This window comes from Mauremys reevesii, linkage group 1, assembly GCF_016161935.1.
Source record: "Mauremys reevesii isolate NIE-2019 linkage group 1, ASM1616193v1, whole genome shotgun sequence".
Taxonomy (NCBI): Eukaryota; Metazoa; Chordata; order Testudines; family Geoemydidae; genus Mauremys; species Mauremys reevesii.
This window is the reverse complement of record NC_052623.1, coordinates 229,004,719-229,019,298: the sequence shown is the minus strand read 5'-3', so window position 1 is coordinate 229,019,298 and position 14,580 is coordinate 229,004,719. Positions and strand designations below refer to the sequence as shown.

General features: G+C 42.1%; 1 protein-coding gene across 2 annotated transcripts in view; it reads right to left on the bottom strand.

Moving 5' to 3' along the window:
* NTF3 (neurotrophin 3) overlaps nucleotides 1–14,580 on the bottom strand; it is a 61,933-nt gene that overhangs the window by 19,145 nt on the left and 28,208 nt on the right. Inside the window, exon 2 of one of the 2 annotated variants that reach the window (XR_005587629.1) lies at nucleotides 11,405–12,540. The exons of the other annotated variant lie outside the window; for it this stretch is intronic. The gene's annotated coding sequence lies outside the window, so the exon portion shown is untranslated. Of the gene's footprint in view, nucleotides 1–11,404; nucleotides 12,541–14,580 lie in introns of those variants that run through there. 2 annotated transcript variants of the gene reach the window in all.

The window sequence follows — 14,580 nt, the reverse complement described above, 5'->3', positions numbered from 1 at the left end:
GAAAATGTTGAAACTAAATATTTTGGTTTTTGCTGATTTTTTGTTTTTTATTGAAAAGGTTCAGTGAATTTGACACAAATTTCCATTTTTCTCTGAAAAAAAGGTGTTAGCCAAATTTTTTCGCCATGCTTTAGTCCTGTGTTTCTTATGCATATAAGCTCCCACTGAAGTCAATGAGAGTTTTACTTGAGTAATAGACTCATACGTAGCAGAATACCATCAGCAGCATTGTTATAAGTTGTCCCATGCTCTGTCCTGAAGACAAATCTGCCATTATCCTGCAGTGTATGGACCAAGCCCTGAGGGCTTCTTTATTTAGGGTGATGTTTTCACGAGTGTGGAAGAGAACTAGGCCCCCACCTCCTACTGAAAATCTTTTCTCTCCTAAAACTTCCAGTACAATCAACTGGGGAGAATGAAATGAGTACGGACTCCAGAATTTAGGCCTAGATGTTAGAATTTTTCAACAACAACGTTTAAAGTTCTTAAAATGTTATTAGTTGTTCATTGTACTGCAGAAGAGCAAAAATACTGTCATGAAACAACAAAAAGCCAAAGTGCAACCTCCCCCTGCCAAAAGAACCCCCCACCCCAGGGAGGGACAAAACAAAACAAAAATCCATGATTAGCACAAAATTTCCTTCAACCCCCCTCCCTGCACATCACCCAGCAAAAATCTTTAGCTACTCTTTAGCAAAAATCTGACTAATATCCCTTTGAAGCTTGAAATTTCCTTATGTAGTTCCTTGTCCTTTTCTCTCTTGAAAACATTAGTCCTCCTTGCTTCAGTTACTCTTCTGGGTAACGTATTCCATATGTTGAATACCCTTGGCATGAAATAGTTTAGACTAAACTCTCTTTTTATCCCCATGTCCTAATTTTAAGGTCTTACCGCTGTGAAGGACTAATCTGGATCAGTTTGATCAGACTCTCCCATTTTATAAGCGGCATTTAACTTACCACACATTCTCCTCTTTTCCATGACACACATCCCAACTGAGTCTTTCTTTATAAAAGCTGCTATTATAAACTCCTTTAAGTTCTACAGCTAATTGAACTGCTCTCTGACTTAGCTCATTATGATACTATTTGCTTTCATTCAAGTGCATTTTAGAGTAATGCAACACAGAAGCCTATTGTTGTTTTTCCCCCTCAACTGCTTCACTTTGGGGTAAATGCCAAGGGGGGGCACTTGTTCACTTAATAGTGGCTTCCAATGCATTTTTTCTCTCCTTTGTATACAACATGTCTTTTCTCTGGAGCAGTTATTCCTTTTCATTCTCTGCGCTGCAATAAATTGCACTGAACATCTGTAAATCAACGGCATAATTGTTATTGCTCCTTGTTGTGCTCACATGTGGGATACAAGTTATTCACTAGACAACTACCCAGGCTGTTAAGAGAAATACAACTGTCTAATGCTTTATTCTCACCATGGACCCCTGCTGTTCTCTGGGCCTCACACTTCTCTCAGTTATACTGGTGCAAACAGTGAGGAAACTCCAGTGAGATCAATGGAATTAAATTGGCATAAACCCAGTGTGAGTGACAGAAACATTAAACCCTCCGTGTGCACCTCCTGTTCAGTGCTGAACTACCAGTGCAGTATTTACAGCCAGAATTCTTTTCTGTTATTGAGCTGGTTTAGTTATGGCTTAATTTTACCAGTGCCTAGTTTGCACTGGTAAATCTACAGGTGAAAGATAAACCGTTACAATCAGTTTAAAACTGATTAACATGAAAAGGTTGCATTGTTTTACCCATCTAAAGAACGTATCTAGTCCCCATGACTGTAGTAGCTGAGCGTGTCACAATCTGTAATGTATTTACCCTTGCAACACCCCTGTGAGGTAGGGAAGTGGTATTATCCCTCTTGTACAGATGAGAAGCTGAGGCACAGAAGGACTAGGTGACTTGCCCAAGGCCCCATGGGAAGTCTGTGGCAGACCAGGAATTGAAATAAACAGATTTAAGTTAAATTTGTGGGATTTCTGAGTGTAGACTAGCCTCAAGCATCTCAGCTAAAGTTCAGAATAACTGTACTTAATCTGTAGAGTAAAAACACTGAAATGATGGGCCATGTGCAGGCAAGGTGTTTAGGGACCAGAGATGGGGCAGGATCCTTCTGTCTTATGCTCCATTGCCATTACTGTAGCCTCAGAGATTTAGTACTCCAGAGTTACACCATCCTTCCAAAGGAGGGTTTAGATCCAGATAGGCACAATTTGCAAGCCTCAAACTAGCTTTCATATGTCCCACCAACCATCCCACACACTGCTGCGGAAGAAGCCCCTATCTGCCAAGCACCAGAGTGTAAATAGCTTAAGGTTGGAATAGCAGCCACAGAATGGCCCCACTGCATGGATGGGTGAGAAAGATTCCTTCCACCTCCTCTCCAAAGGAACACCTAAGTAACACAAGCACTACAACTGGAGATGTTCATGGTGGAGGACATGGATCTTTAATTAACTAATTTACAGGGAGGGAAGGACAGTTGTACTCAGTCTGCCTACTGAAGTGTGTGTGTGTGTGTGTGTGTGTGTGTGTGTGTGTGTGTGTGTGTGTGTGTGTGTGTGTGTGTGTGTGTGTGTGTGTGTGTGTGTGTGTGTGTGTGTGTGTGTGACACCCAGGGAATGTCTGGGTACTGGGGCAGCGTGATCAAGGGCATATAGAAGGAGCTAGACTGGTAGCGGTAGGAGTACGTGTGCTCTATTTTTAGTTGTACCGGTCAGGGTGGAGCAGACATCTTGTTATCCCCAGGAACCTGCCCTCAAATACTTTATCTGTGGTGTCTGGGAATAGTGAACACCTTAGGGTCCTGAGTCTGGGCCGGAGATCTGGCTCATATAGCAAAGGGATCAAGCGGCAAAATCCTGGATTTTGAACGCTAAAGTCAAAGTATTGGGATTCAGGGTTTTGTTGTAGCCATTTCACTGCAGTTCAAGCTATGTAATAACTAATGTAAAAACCTATAGTGAGTCTTGCACAAATGTCTTCTGTCTCAGTCTTACTCCAATTTGTTTATCTATACAGTTCTTCTAATTCAAAGGCCCGGGTTTGAGGGGAGCAGAAGGGTCAGGGTTGACAACTCTGCTCCTTAGGCACAATGAAACTTATCTCCTTGAAAGGGAAAGCTTTTCTACGTAGGAGACAGCTGTCTCAGGGATTGGTCTAACACAAGAGCATGGCATACATCTTTGACCTGCCATCTAATATAAGCACATAGCAATGTGTACAATGAAAAACAAAACAAGCAAAACTAACCACCCACTAAAACAAAACATTCCACCATACACACCATTCTCCCTCTGGGGAGAGGAAGAACAAACTGTGTGACAAATGTTAGTCATACCACTTATCGTACAACTGGAAGGCACTCAGATACTATGGCAATGAAGGTTGTAGAGGAATCCATAGGCTAGAATACAATTGTATATAGAGAGGAAAGAACAATAAATGGCAAACTAAGCAGTCATCAATGGAGGACTCCTGGTTAAAATGAAATCTTGGGCTTGCGAAAGACTGAAGAAACTAGGGTTGCCAATTTTCTAATCACACAAAATTGAACACCCTTGCCCTCCCCCTGCCCTGAGGCCCTGCCCCTTCTCTGAGGCCTCACCCTCCACCCCCGCCCTCCTTGTCTCACTGTCCCCCACTCTCACCAGGCTAGGGCAAGGGGTTGGGGTGTGGGAAGGGGTGAAGGCTAAGGGCTGAGTGTGCGGGCTCTGGGATGCAACCTGGGATGACGGGGTTTGGGCTGCAGGAGGGGGCTCCTGGCTGGAGAAGGGGTTTAGGGTGCAGGAGAGGGTGCAGGCTCCGGCTGGGGGTGCGGGCTCTGGTGTGGGGCCAGGGATGAGGGGTTTGGAGTGCAGAAAGGGGTTCTGGCTTTGGGAAGGGGTTTGGGTGCAGGAGGGGGCTCAGAGCTGGGGCAGGGGGTTAGGGTGTGGGCTCTGGCCAGGTGGCACTTACCTCAGACAGCTCCTGGAAGCTGCCAGCATGTCTGGCTCCTAGGCGGAGGGGCCGGGGGTTCTGTGTGCTGCCCACAGGCATCACCCCCGCAGCTCCCATTGGCCGGGAACCATGGAAGTGTGTGGAGCCCCCTGGCTGCCCCTGTACCTGGGAGCCAGACATACCAGCTGTTTCCAGGAGCCATGAGGAGCCAGGGAGCCTGCCTTGGCCCCGCTGAACCACCAACCGGACTTTTAGCAGCCTGGTCAGTGGTGCTGACTGGAGCTGCCAGGGTTCCTTTTCAACCAGGTGTTCCAGTTGAAACCTAAACGTCTGGCAACCCTAGAAGAAACTTCAAATCACTGAACATGTGGTGTTAAGAAGAGGAGAGGGGTTTTGAAATATTTAAATGACAAAAGAGAGAAGTGGGAGAGCTCCAAAGACTTGAGTTAGTCAGCTCCAAGAGTTGAAAAATCTTGAGTTGGGCCCCCCAAAATCAAGAGATTGGCTTAAAATCTCATGGTTTTTAAAAAAACAAAAGCAATTTTTTTTTTAATTTGCCTTCTGGTTTCTGAGCCTTTAGGCTGCATTTGACTCAAGATTTGACAGATTTTTCTTTGCAGCCAGGCCACCTACCAATAAATAAATAGTAAAAGCAGAGTCTCCTGTAATCACAAGACTCCAGGAGCTGCAGTCTTAAGAAAATCATCAAATATTAAGACACCAAAAAAATTTGAGAGTTGGCAACCCTAAAAAAAAGAAGTGGCAAATATTTTAAGACTGAAATAGTACAGTGAATCATTGTGGGAAGCCTAAGAAATGGAGAAACGTGGAAGTTGGAGAATAACAAGACGAAAGGAAGGATCAGCTAGTTTTGGTGATAGTCTGAAATATAAGAGTAAGGATTTTGCCATAACTTCAGTGGGTCTAGGATTTGATTTTCAGGACCAGATTCTTAGCTGGTATAAATTGGTGCAGCTCTATTGACTGCAATGGAATTACTCTGGTTTGTATAATCTCAGGACCTGGCTCTTAACATACAGGAAAACTAGAGAAATAACCTTCTGACCCAAGTTCTACATCCAAATAGGATATCAAGGTTTAAAAGGGATCAGGCACTCAACTGGTGTAAATCAGCATAACTCCATATACTTCAGTGATCCTATCCCAATTTACAGCAACTGAGAATCTGGCTCATTATGCTTATACACTTAGACATTTCACAGCTGCTAGGTGTATATCTACTTGTATTTAACAAAATAAAATAATAATAAATGCTCCAGTGCACTATAAGTTGAAATATATTAAGGACAGAGCACTATGTATTAGCATGTGTGAAGCATTCCTATTTTATGTCTTGGTGTCACTTGCACTTGATTTTAACTGGTGTTTGCCAGGTCAAAGATTTGCATCTTCATTTCCTTATGAGAGCTTTTTAACAGTGAGAGTAATTAATCCTTGGGACAATTTACCAAGGGTCATGATGGATGCTTCATTACTGACAATTGTTAAATCAAGATTGGCTGTTTTTCTAGAAAAACAGCCAATAGGAATAATTTTGGTAAGTTCAATGGTATGCGTTATACAGAAGGTCAGACTAGATGATCACAATGGTCCCTTCTGGCCTTGGAATCTATGGATCTTTGAAACGCCCTCTCCCGTTTCCAATTCTTGTTAAGGTTCTTGAATATTGATAACATTTATTTGGATCTATATATAAAGTAGGATGCTAGTGGGCACTGCTGTATGAACAGCTCATTATTGTATTTACTGGTACTGAAAGGTTTATTACTTACCTAGGCCCTACTAAAACATCCTTGTACTATTGATACACCTTCCCTCATGCTGACTATGTTCTTAGGCCATGTGTTAAATCTTGTCTTATACTCTGTACGGTGCTCTGGCAAAATAGGGCAGTGATCTTGATTAAGGCCACAAGATGCAAATATGGTACAAATAATCATAACTGTATACCCAATAGAGCCAATTGTATACACATACAAAACCTGGCTTTACAAAGCATTTGTGAACCAGTCCTATTATTTGCAATAGTTTATGTGGTCTTTGAAAATATTTGAGAAATTTCACAAATGGATGAATTGGGAAGCATCTTCGATTGGCATTTAATCTTAAAAGCTCAAGGTTCAGAATCTGGCACACAGATGGATAGCGAGTTAAAAAATATTCATTCTATGTGAAACACGATTGTGAACGAATACATGTATTCAATTTCAAAGCTTTGTGAATGCTAAGGGCTTCAAACATGGTTGGATCAATCTGATACACGACTAGTCACAAAATAACTCACAGGATTTTCCTCTGTGTTCTAGCAGAGAGGAAGGATAGCCCAGTGGTTAGGACACAAGTTTGAGACTTGGGAAACCTAGGTTCAGTTCTCTGCTCAGTCACAGACTCTCTGTGATGTTGGGCAAGTTACTTAATTTATCTGTACAATGGGGATAATAGCACTTTGCTACCTCACAGGGGAGTTGTGAGGAAAAATACAAAGATTGTGAAGTACTTAGAAACTACAGTAACAGGTGCCATACAAGTACCTAAGAGAGCCAGCTCCAAGACCTAAGATTCTGTACTTGTCTTTGCACATGCACAATAAATATTTTGTATCTGGTGATATGAACTAGTCAGCTTAAAGACCCATGTCATTATGGTTGCCATCTTAGATTCTAGAACACAAGCTCTTACGGCTGTGAAGAAAACCTTCAGCTTGTGATCCATATGTAAACCAATACCAGTCTGAACTGCACCAATGAAAGCCACTTCCTTAGACATGCTGCACCAGTGTGAAAAATGGTTGGTATTTGTGCAGCTCATTTCAAATCAGGGTAAGCCATGCCTCTGCAACTCTGTTTTCATTGGTGCAGCATACGTATGGTAAGGGGTTTGCATCAATGCAGCTATATTGGTGTAGCTATAGCAGGAGCTAAAATCCCAGTGTAGACAAGCTACAGATAGAGTAATTGTTTCAAGCTGAGCACTATTATTACCATTTAAATGCCACCATAAGTAACTATTTCGCTGCTAACATTGTGGACCACATAATAGCTTGTCTACACACACAGGTGGCACTGATTTTTAGCTAAAGCAGGTTAGAAATGGATTTAGCTAATTGGTGCAAACCCCTTTGCACATGTTTGGACATGTTTATTTCTGCCATTACTTTAAATCAATAAGGAATCAACTTAAGCTAAATTGAAATATGTCCCTGTTAATCCTAAATAAGTCTCCACATACACACCTGCATGAACAACTGAATCTATTAAGTCACTTTTTGTTATTTAGGGGAAAGTTTATATGTAATCCAGCCCTTAATAGGGAGATGGCTTCACAGATCATTGCTCATTACATCCTGGCATGGCAACCACAGTGATTGCTGATATGGAAAACTCAGGAAAGTATTTAATGAAATGTAGCAGCTGGAAACAAAGAAAGAGAACTAACACCAGGGCTGGAATTTTTGAAGCTGCCTAACACTACCCAATTCTCCGAGTGCCACAATCCCCTAAATGGCTTTGAAAGTCTCAACCCATGTGACCAGACATCGCTCTACATACTACTGCCAAGTATTCCATGGACTATAGTCTGAGATAGCCTCTTCTAAGGAAGTCTCTATAGCATGGTTTGACATCTATAAATAGTCCTGACATCTAAACCAGACAACAAGGTGGTCGGAGAGCTCTTCCATTATGTTCTAATTGTGGCGTTTTAGGGATGTCCTGCTCTTTCCATCACCACATAGTTTGCCAGAGGTGGAATTTGCTTTTGTAATTTAGCATTGTGAAAAAAAGTATAAGCTGGTAGGATATTCTCAAACTAGCCAAAGCATAGCACCACTTGGGAATGTTAGTATGTGGAGTTTTGGAAAACTACTGTCTGCCCCAGAGTTTATACTAAAAAAACCAAAACAAAAAACACCACCACAGTTTTATAGGCCAGAGTGTAGAGGTTGCTCGAATATATTGCAGTCAGATTCTCTTTCCTTAAAGATCAGATTTGCATCGCAAATTCCAAGAAAGAAATGGCAAAGGGCTGATCTCCTGTCTTACTTACCTAGAGAGAGTTAAAATTTGCTAGCAGGGAGGGGGAAAATAAAATCTTCCTGGAAAATGGACACAGTGCAGTGAGTTACCTAGTAAGAAAGGAGTTAAGTTGCGATAGAGTTGCTAGCCCCAGAACCACATTCTTCTCGTTACTCTCTGCCCTGCATTGACACAGGAAACCAGATAACTAGCATTAATGATGCTGCACGTCTTTTAGTCCCTTTCATGACTGTGAGGATACACTGGGCCTGTTCTGTGAAGGCCAAACTCATGGGCCATACGACATACACAGCATATGCAGAAAGATTTGCAACTCCTGAGTTTCCATGTACTCTATGTTCATTTGTCTTTAAGTATTCTTAGGTCTCTGTGTAAGTATTTTACATGTTTTTTGATATAGCACATTTAGGGCCTGATCCAACACCCAAGGAAGTCAATGGGAGTCTTTCCATTGGCTTTGGTGGCAGTTGATTCAGGCCCCTGGAGCTGAGAGAAACACTTAAGGGAATATTAAAAAGTAAATTATTTAATGGGTCAAGATGAAAATACAGGATCTCTCTGTTATTCCATAATCCTCCATGTACTCAGTGATATTGTGTGTCTCATATTGGAGACTAGAGTCTGTTATCCCCTAAATCCCATTATCCCCAGTTATGCCAAACACTGGGGACCATTATCTCTTTACATCATTTCTGTAAGCACTGTGACCAAAAGCTGTTAGTTCTGGGAATCAGAAAATGTTAAATGGTGAGGTCATTCACTGCTGCCCCTCCCTTCCAGGGCATGATGCTTCCAGACATGACAACGTTCAAGACAGAAAGGAACACCAGTTCACAGATAGGTTAAATATCCAGCATGAAGGCCTGTAGACACTCTTATGCTTATTCACCGAACCCTTGAGGCTCAACTCTGGGTGCTGTTACTTTCAAATAGGCTGTTCCTACCTCAATGCTACTTTGAAAAGTTCCTGTGTCAAAGAGAATACATCTGTAAACTGTCAGCTATTTAAATTACTGTTTTCCTTCCCTTTCATCCCATTTGTGCAGTTCTCCACTTTTCCCCCTGAGCCTCAACATCACCGCACTCTTTTTTCCCCAGGGTGTTCTAATTAGAACTACAGGTTCCTAGCCATACTGTCTCCAGTACAACATATTACCTCCATTGGAATCTGACTGGGGACACTGTTTGCTGATGTCCTAGCTTTGCAACCATTCACAACAGTGCACAGCTGGGACCTCAGGAAACAAAAATCCCTATATCAATTATGTTAGAAGAGGGAGAAGAGGTTATAAGTAGGGTGAGTTGAGAAATAGCAAGTTCTTTGGAATGGAAATTTTTTGGGAAAAAAATTCATAACTTCCAAATTTCCATTTTTGATGGGAAAAAAATGGATCTTCCCCCAAGTTTGTTTCCCTTTTTTTGCTCCTCTTTGCCTCCTTCCCTCCCCCCTTGATTCTTTTTTCCATTTTGACATGAGAAAAGGAAGAAAAATGGAGAGAAGTAGGGAAGGAAAATAAAAACCAGTTTGTTTGGTATTTTTCCATTGAAAAACTGGACAAATTTGAAAGAAAAAATTTTAAAAGGGGGAGGGGGTGCGACTATTTTTCACCAAGTGTATTTTGAAAAGAAAAAAAAATCTTTTGACCAGACCTATTATTAAGGGACAATGATAGAAGAACTGGAAGTGAGAGGCAGGTGGGGAAGGGCAAGAGAGGCACTGGAGCCAGAGGAGAAAATGGTAGGTTTTAAGATAACCCCCCTCCCACACACACAAAAGCTTATGCTCAAATAAATCTGTTAGTCTCTAAGGTGCCACAAGTACTCCTCATTCTTTTTACATCAAAGTGTCAGGTTGCCCTGTTAACAGCAGTTGGTGGCCGGACACCTTCTTTATTCATTTTCTATTCCAGAATTGAAACTGGGAACTACTCCTGATTTCACATTTATGGACAGGTTATGATCAGCTGTTGTGTAAATGTGCACAGTTGGGAGTGAGACGCACCTTTCCTTGTAGTCCCGCCCTGCAGGGCCTGTCTCAGTTATTGCAGGGCCTAGATCTGCTGTTGGCATTGCCCCCCTCCCGTGAAAGGGGTGAGGAGGAAGATGAATCCTGACTTCCGACCCCACTGCACTGGCTATTTCAGCTGGCTGTGAAAAGGAGCACACTCAGAAGGATGTAACAATTGCCCCACTCCTACTGCATGCCAGGGAGCCCTGAGGGGCACTCTGTGAGCAAAGAGGCTGTCTTTGGCAGTCAAATGAAAGACTGGACTGAAAAATGAGAAGAGGACCAGCTGCCTCTGCCCGTGTGAGAAGTCTCACGGACCGTTTAAAGTGGGGAGAGGTGAGCAGAACAAAGGCCATTGGCTTGCAACTCCTCAGGGTCTATGGATATGATAGCAATGATTGTATTCAAAATAAACCTGATTGGTCAGCACTCTTCTGCTAAACTGGCTGTGAGTATTCTAAGATTGCCGAGGGACACCTGATAGTCTCTCTCCATGGTCCTTCAGTGGCAGCTTCAGCTGGTGGTACCTCTGGGCTCCTCGATGTAGACCCTTTCTCAAAGCTGGCTGCTGGGACCAGGCTAATATCAAGCTCTTAAGCAGCATGTCCTGTCTTTCCTACAGAACCGTTTCCAGGAAGTGCAAGCACGTGTAACTTCCTTTCATTTTTTAGGGTGGAGAGAAAATAGGAATTTCCAGCCCACAGATAATTCTAACATTTCTCCATTTTTTTCCATCCCAAATTGGGATGAAAAGTTGAAGTATTAATTTGTCACAGAACAAAAAGTTCTGAAATGTTGTGGGTAGGAAATAGCAGAATACTTCATTTCAGTGTGTTAAGCCAAATTGAAATGCCTTTTTTTGAATCAGTGGACCATTAAACTGTATTTCCCTCCCTCCATCTCCCATGATGTGTTGTCACATGACTCCATGATGCACCATGCAGGTCAGTCAGAGGGGGAATCACATCTTGCATCATTGGAGATGTAGTCTGACCACATAGCCTGTCCTATAGGGAACAGTGGGGGCCCAAGAACGGGAACAAGAAGCACAACCCCCGAAAGACAACACAGCATCATGGAATTAAACATTAAACTGATTTGAAACAGTGTTTCAATGTGGTTCAACAAACCAAAATATTAATATTTTTATCAGTACATTGAAAATCCTGTGGAAAATTTCCATTTTGTGGAAACTGCGTTTTCCATTGAAAAACCATTTTAGTGAAAAATTCTTGACCAGCTCTACTTATTTTTTAAGATTTGAAGATGTGTGGACACCCACTTTGGGACCAAATTCTCAGCTGATATAAAAGTGACTAAAATGACTTCATTGACTTCAGTAGGGCTACACTTATACACATACCTTTGTGTTTTAAATTGTTTATTTTAATTTAATATAATCAGCATCCATACTAACTGATCAAAGTACTGCACAGAAAGAGAAAAAAGCACCATCACCCCCTGTAAAGCCTTAAATCTACAAGAATCAAACCCAAAGTAAGAACAGAGGAAAGGTAGAATTAATTGAAGATAAAAGTATCAAAACAGTCCAGTGAAAACAGACACAGCAAAAAGAGAAGCAACATTCTATAAATTCATCATGCTAGTCACCCACACATAATAATTTAGACTTGAACAATAAAGGGCATTTAGCCAAATGGATGCAGTCAGAACAATCAGTAACATTTTCATTATAAACAAACTAAAGATTATTTTCTTGTCAAGAACACTGGATTTCAATAACAATAATCTGAACTGCACTGACTCTCCAACTCTTCGTTTTTCTTGGACTAGGGCAGCTAAGTAATTTAGCATCATTGCAACCCTTTAAAAATTATCAGCTATCAAGAAAAGCTTGGCCAGAAATAATACAGTGGTATCAATTTCTAGTAGCAAATTCAGTTTTCCATAAGAATATATTTTCTTTTTGTGCTGCCCATGCTATCTAGAATACCATTTTTCCATTCCCTTTGAAGACACAGTACCATAGTGTTTCCAAATTTAACACATAACTTGGTGTTTGTATCATACTGATATAAAAAGTTAAACGTATGCGATGGAATGGATTTGGCTTCTTGATCTTATGGAGATTTAGAAGAGATGTAAATGTAAGTGATATTTTCTGGAGCCTTTTATGATCTGCACAGTGATAAATACATTTTTGTTCTGGAGTGGATTATAGCAATGTAGACAAAATGCTACAGAGATCCTTTCCTTGTACACCCTCTCTTGGATCTAACACAGGTTGCACCTTTTAAAAAATGATTTTCCACTGTCTCCAATTTACAGCACAGCAGTGCACAGTCTGTGAAGATTACAACCTTAAGGGTCTCACAACTTTCTTGGTGAGAAACCTTCAGTTTTCTCATCATTCTGGGGCTTTGCAATCGATAGTCTGCCAGCAGAGTGTAAAATCTTTCAGTTTTATCTTTTTTGTGGTGTATTGTCTTCAATTGAGTCACGTTTTCTTCCACTTCACAAACCCAGCGATTGTGGACATCAGTTTCTCCTCATGAGTCTTAACAGCTGTAAGAATTTATATGTAATGAAGTGACTCCAGACTCAACTGAATGAAATTGCTGGTGTTGATGATGATATAGTGGAAGCAATTAAAAAGTCAGCATTTGCCAACCATAATCACAGATGTCTCCTCTTCTAAATGGGGGAGAAACAGTGCTAATTTCACATACCACTGTGATAACACTTTAGCAAATACTATCGGCTTTTTTTTTTTTTTAAAGGGGGCAGCAACATTTAGCTATGACCCTAGAACGTACAGTGACTGTTGCAACTAGGGTGACAAGATGTCCTGATTTTATAGGGATTGTCCTGATATTTGGGGCTGTTTCTTATATAGGCTCCTATTACCCCCCCCCACCTCCTGTCCTGATTTTTCACACTTGCTATCTGGTCACCCTAGTTGCAACATAAATACACACAGCATAATCAGGAGAAACCATATTTTGACATTTATGTTGAACTCATATGGGTTTTAAACAGAGGTGAAAGTAAGCCGGTACGGTACGGTACGGCGTGCCGGCAAGAGCCAGTACGCCATGCCAGACTGGATGGGCTTCCCCAGGCTGGTGATTTAAAGGGCCTGGGGCTCCAGCCACTGTGGGGAGCCTCAGGCCCTTTAAAGTGCTGCCCGAGCCCCGCTGCTGGAGATCTGGGTAGTGGCAGCAGGGCTCTGGCGGTGATTTAAAGGGCCCAGAGCTCCGTTGTGGTAGCGGCCAGCACCCCAGGCCCTTTAAATCGCCCCTGAGCTCCAGGGCCTCTGCAGCTGGTAGCTCCGGGGGTGATTTAAAGACCCTGGGGCTCCCAGCTGCAGCTGGAGCCCTGGGGCCTTTAAATACCCGGGACCTTTAAATCAAGATTTAAAGGGCCTGGCTATTTAAAGGCCCCTCCTCTTCCAGTTGAGGCCCCACCCCTGCTCAAGACTCCAGGGTACCAGTAAGTCCTTTAAGTTACTTTCACTCCTGGTGTTAAAAGATGATAAATGTGAAGAGGAAAGGTAGTATTTTCAGGTGCCCTTCAGATTATTCATCATATAGGTATCCGAGGCAAAAAAATGCTTCTGACTTATCTTTAAGAGTCTCCAGGGAGGTCCATTTTTACAGCTGTACCATCTACTATACACATACAATAAGCAGAGCCCCAACACAAATGCCTTTATGCAAAGAGCCACCTTTAAATCACAGTCCAGAAGTAGAGTTCATATTTGTCTAGTCTGTCTTGCTCAGTTCCAATAGAGTAAGTTCAATAGGCTCTGAGCTGAAATGCAGCATAGCCATTAATCAACTCCCCTGTAAAATGAAGTTCCAGGATTTTTTAAATATATAGTACAGACATGAGCTGTGGGATTTTTCCTGTAAACACTCCATCCCAGAAAAACTTCATACTTCACCAAGGGCCTTAACTTCACCAGCCAGCATAGCATGTACAGCCTCATAACTTCCATCAATCTCACTTCCACTGTGGTGTCGTCCTTAGTTTCTCGAGTTATCTAGTTCAGGTCAAGAGACATACAGCAGTAGCACCCCATCCCTCCCTAGAAGCATCAAGTTTCCAGGAGGAAATCTGCAGTAGGGGCAGAAAATACTACCAGCCAAAGCTTTCAAGGGTCTTACACCTGAGGCTCCTGGCAGTAGTTCAGCATTGGCCAGAGTCCTGGTAACCCCTCCCCATAATACCATATTCCTTCCATGGGGATCCACGAAAGCTAGCTACCTGGAATAGCAACAGCAATGTTCAGGCTGGTACAAATGGGTATGAAAAAGCAGTAAGGACTCAGTTTCTCAGAAAAGTTCCTGAGAACAGAAGCAACCAAGTTACCCTAGCTCCATGCTTTAGCCATTAAAACCATTCTGGGGCTTTACACTCAATAGTCTGCTTAAGTATAAAATCCTCAGTCTTGGTTGAGAACTAGAATTCAATTTTCTCTTGTACTCTGGTATGGAAAGTCCACAGACTTAAAACTTGAAAGGCCCAGGAGGAGTTGGACTCTTGGCTGAATTTCCAGTGCCTGCTGCTCTGGAACAAAAAATTGGCAAGTGGGTGGGTGTA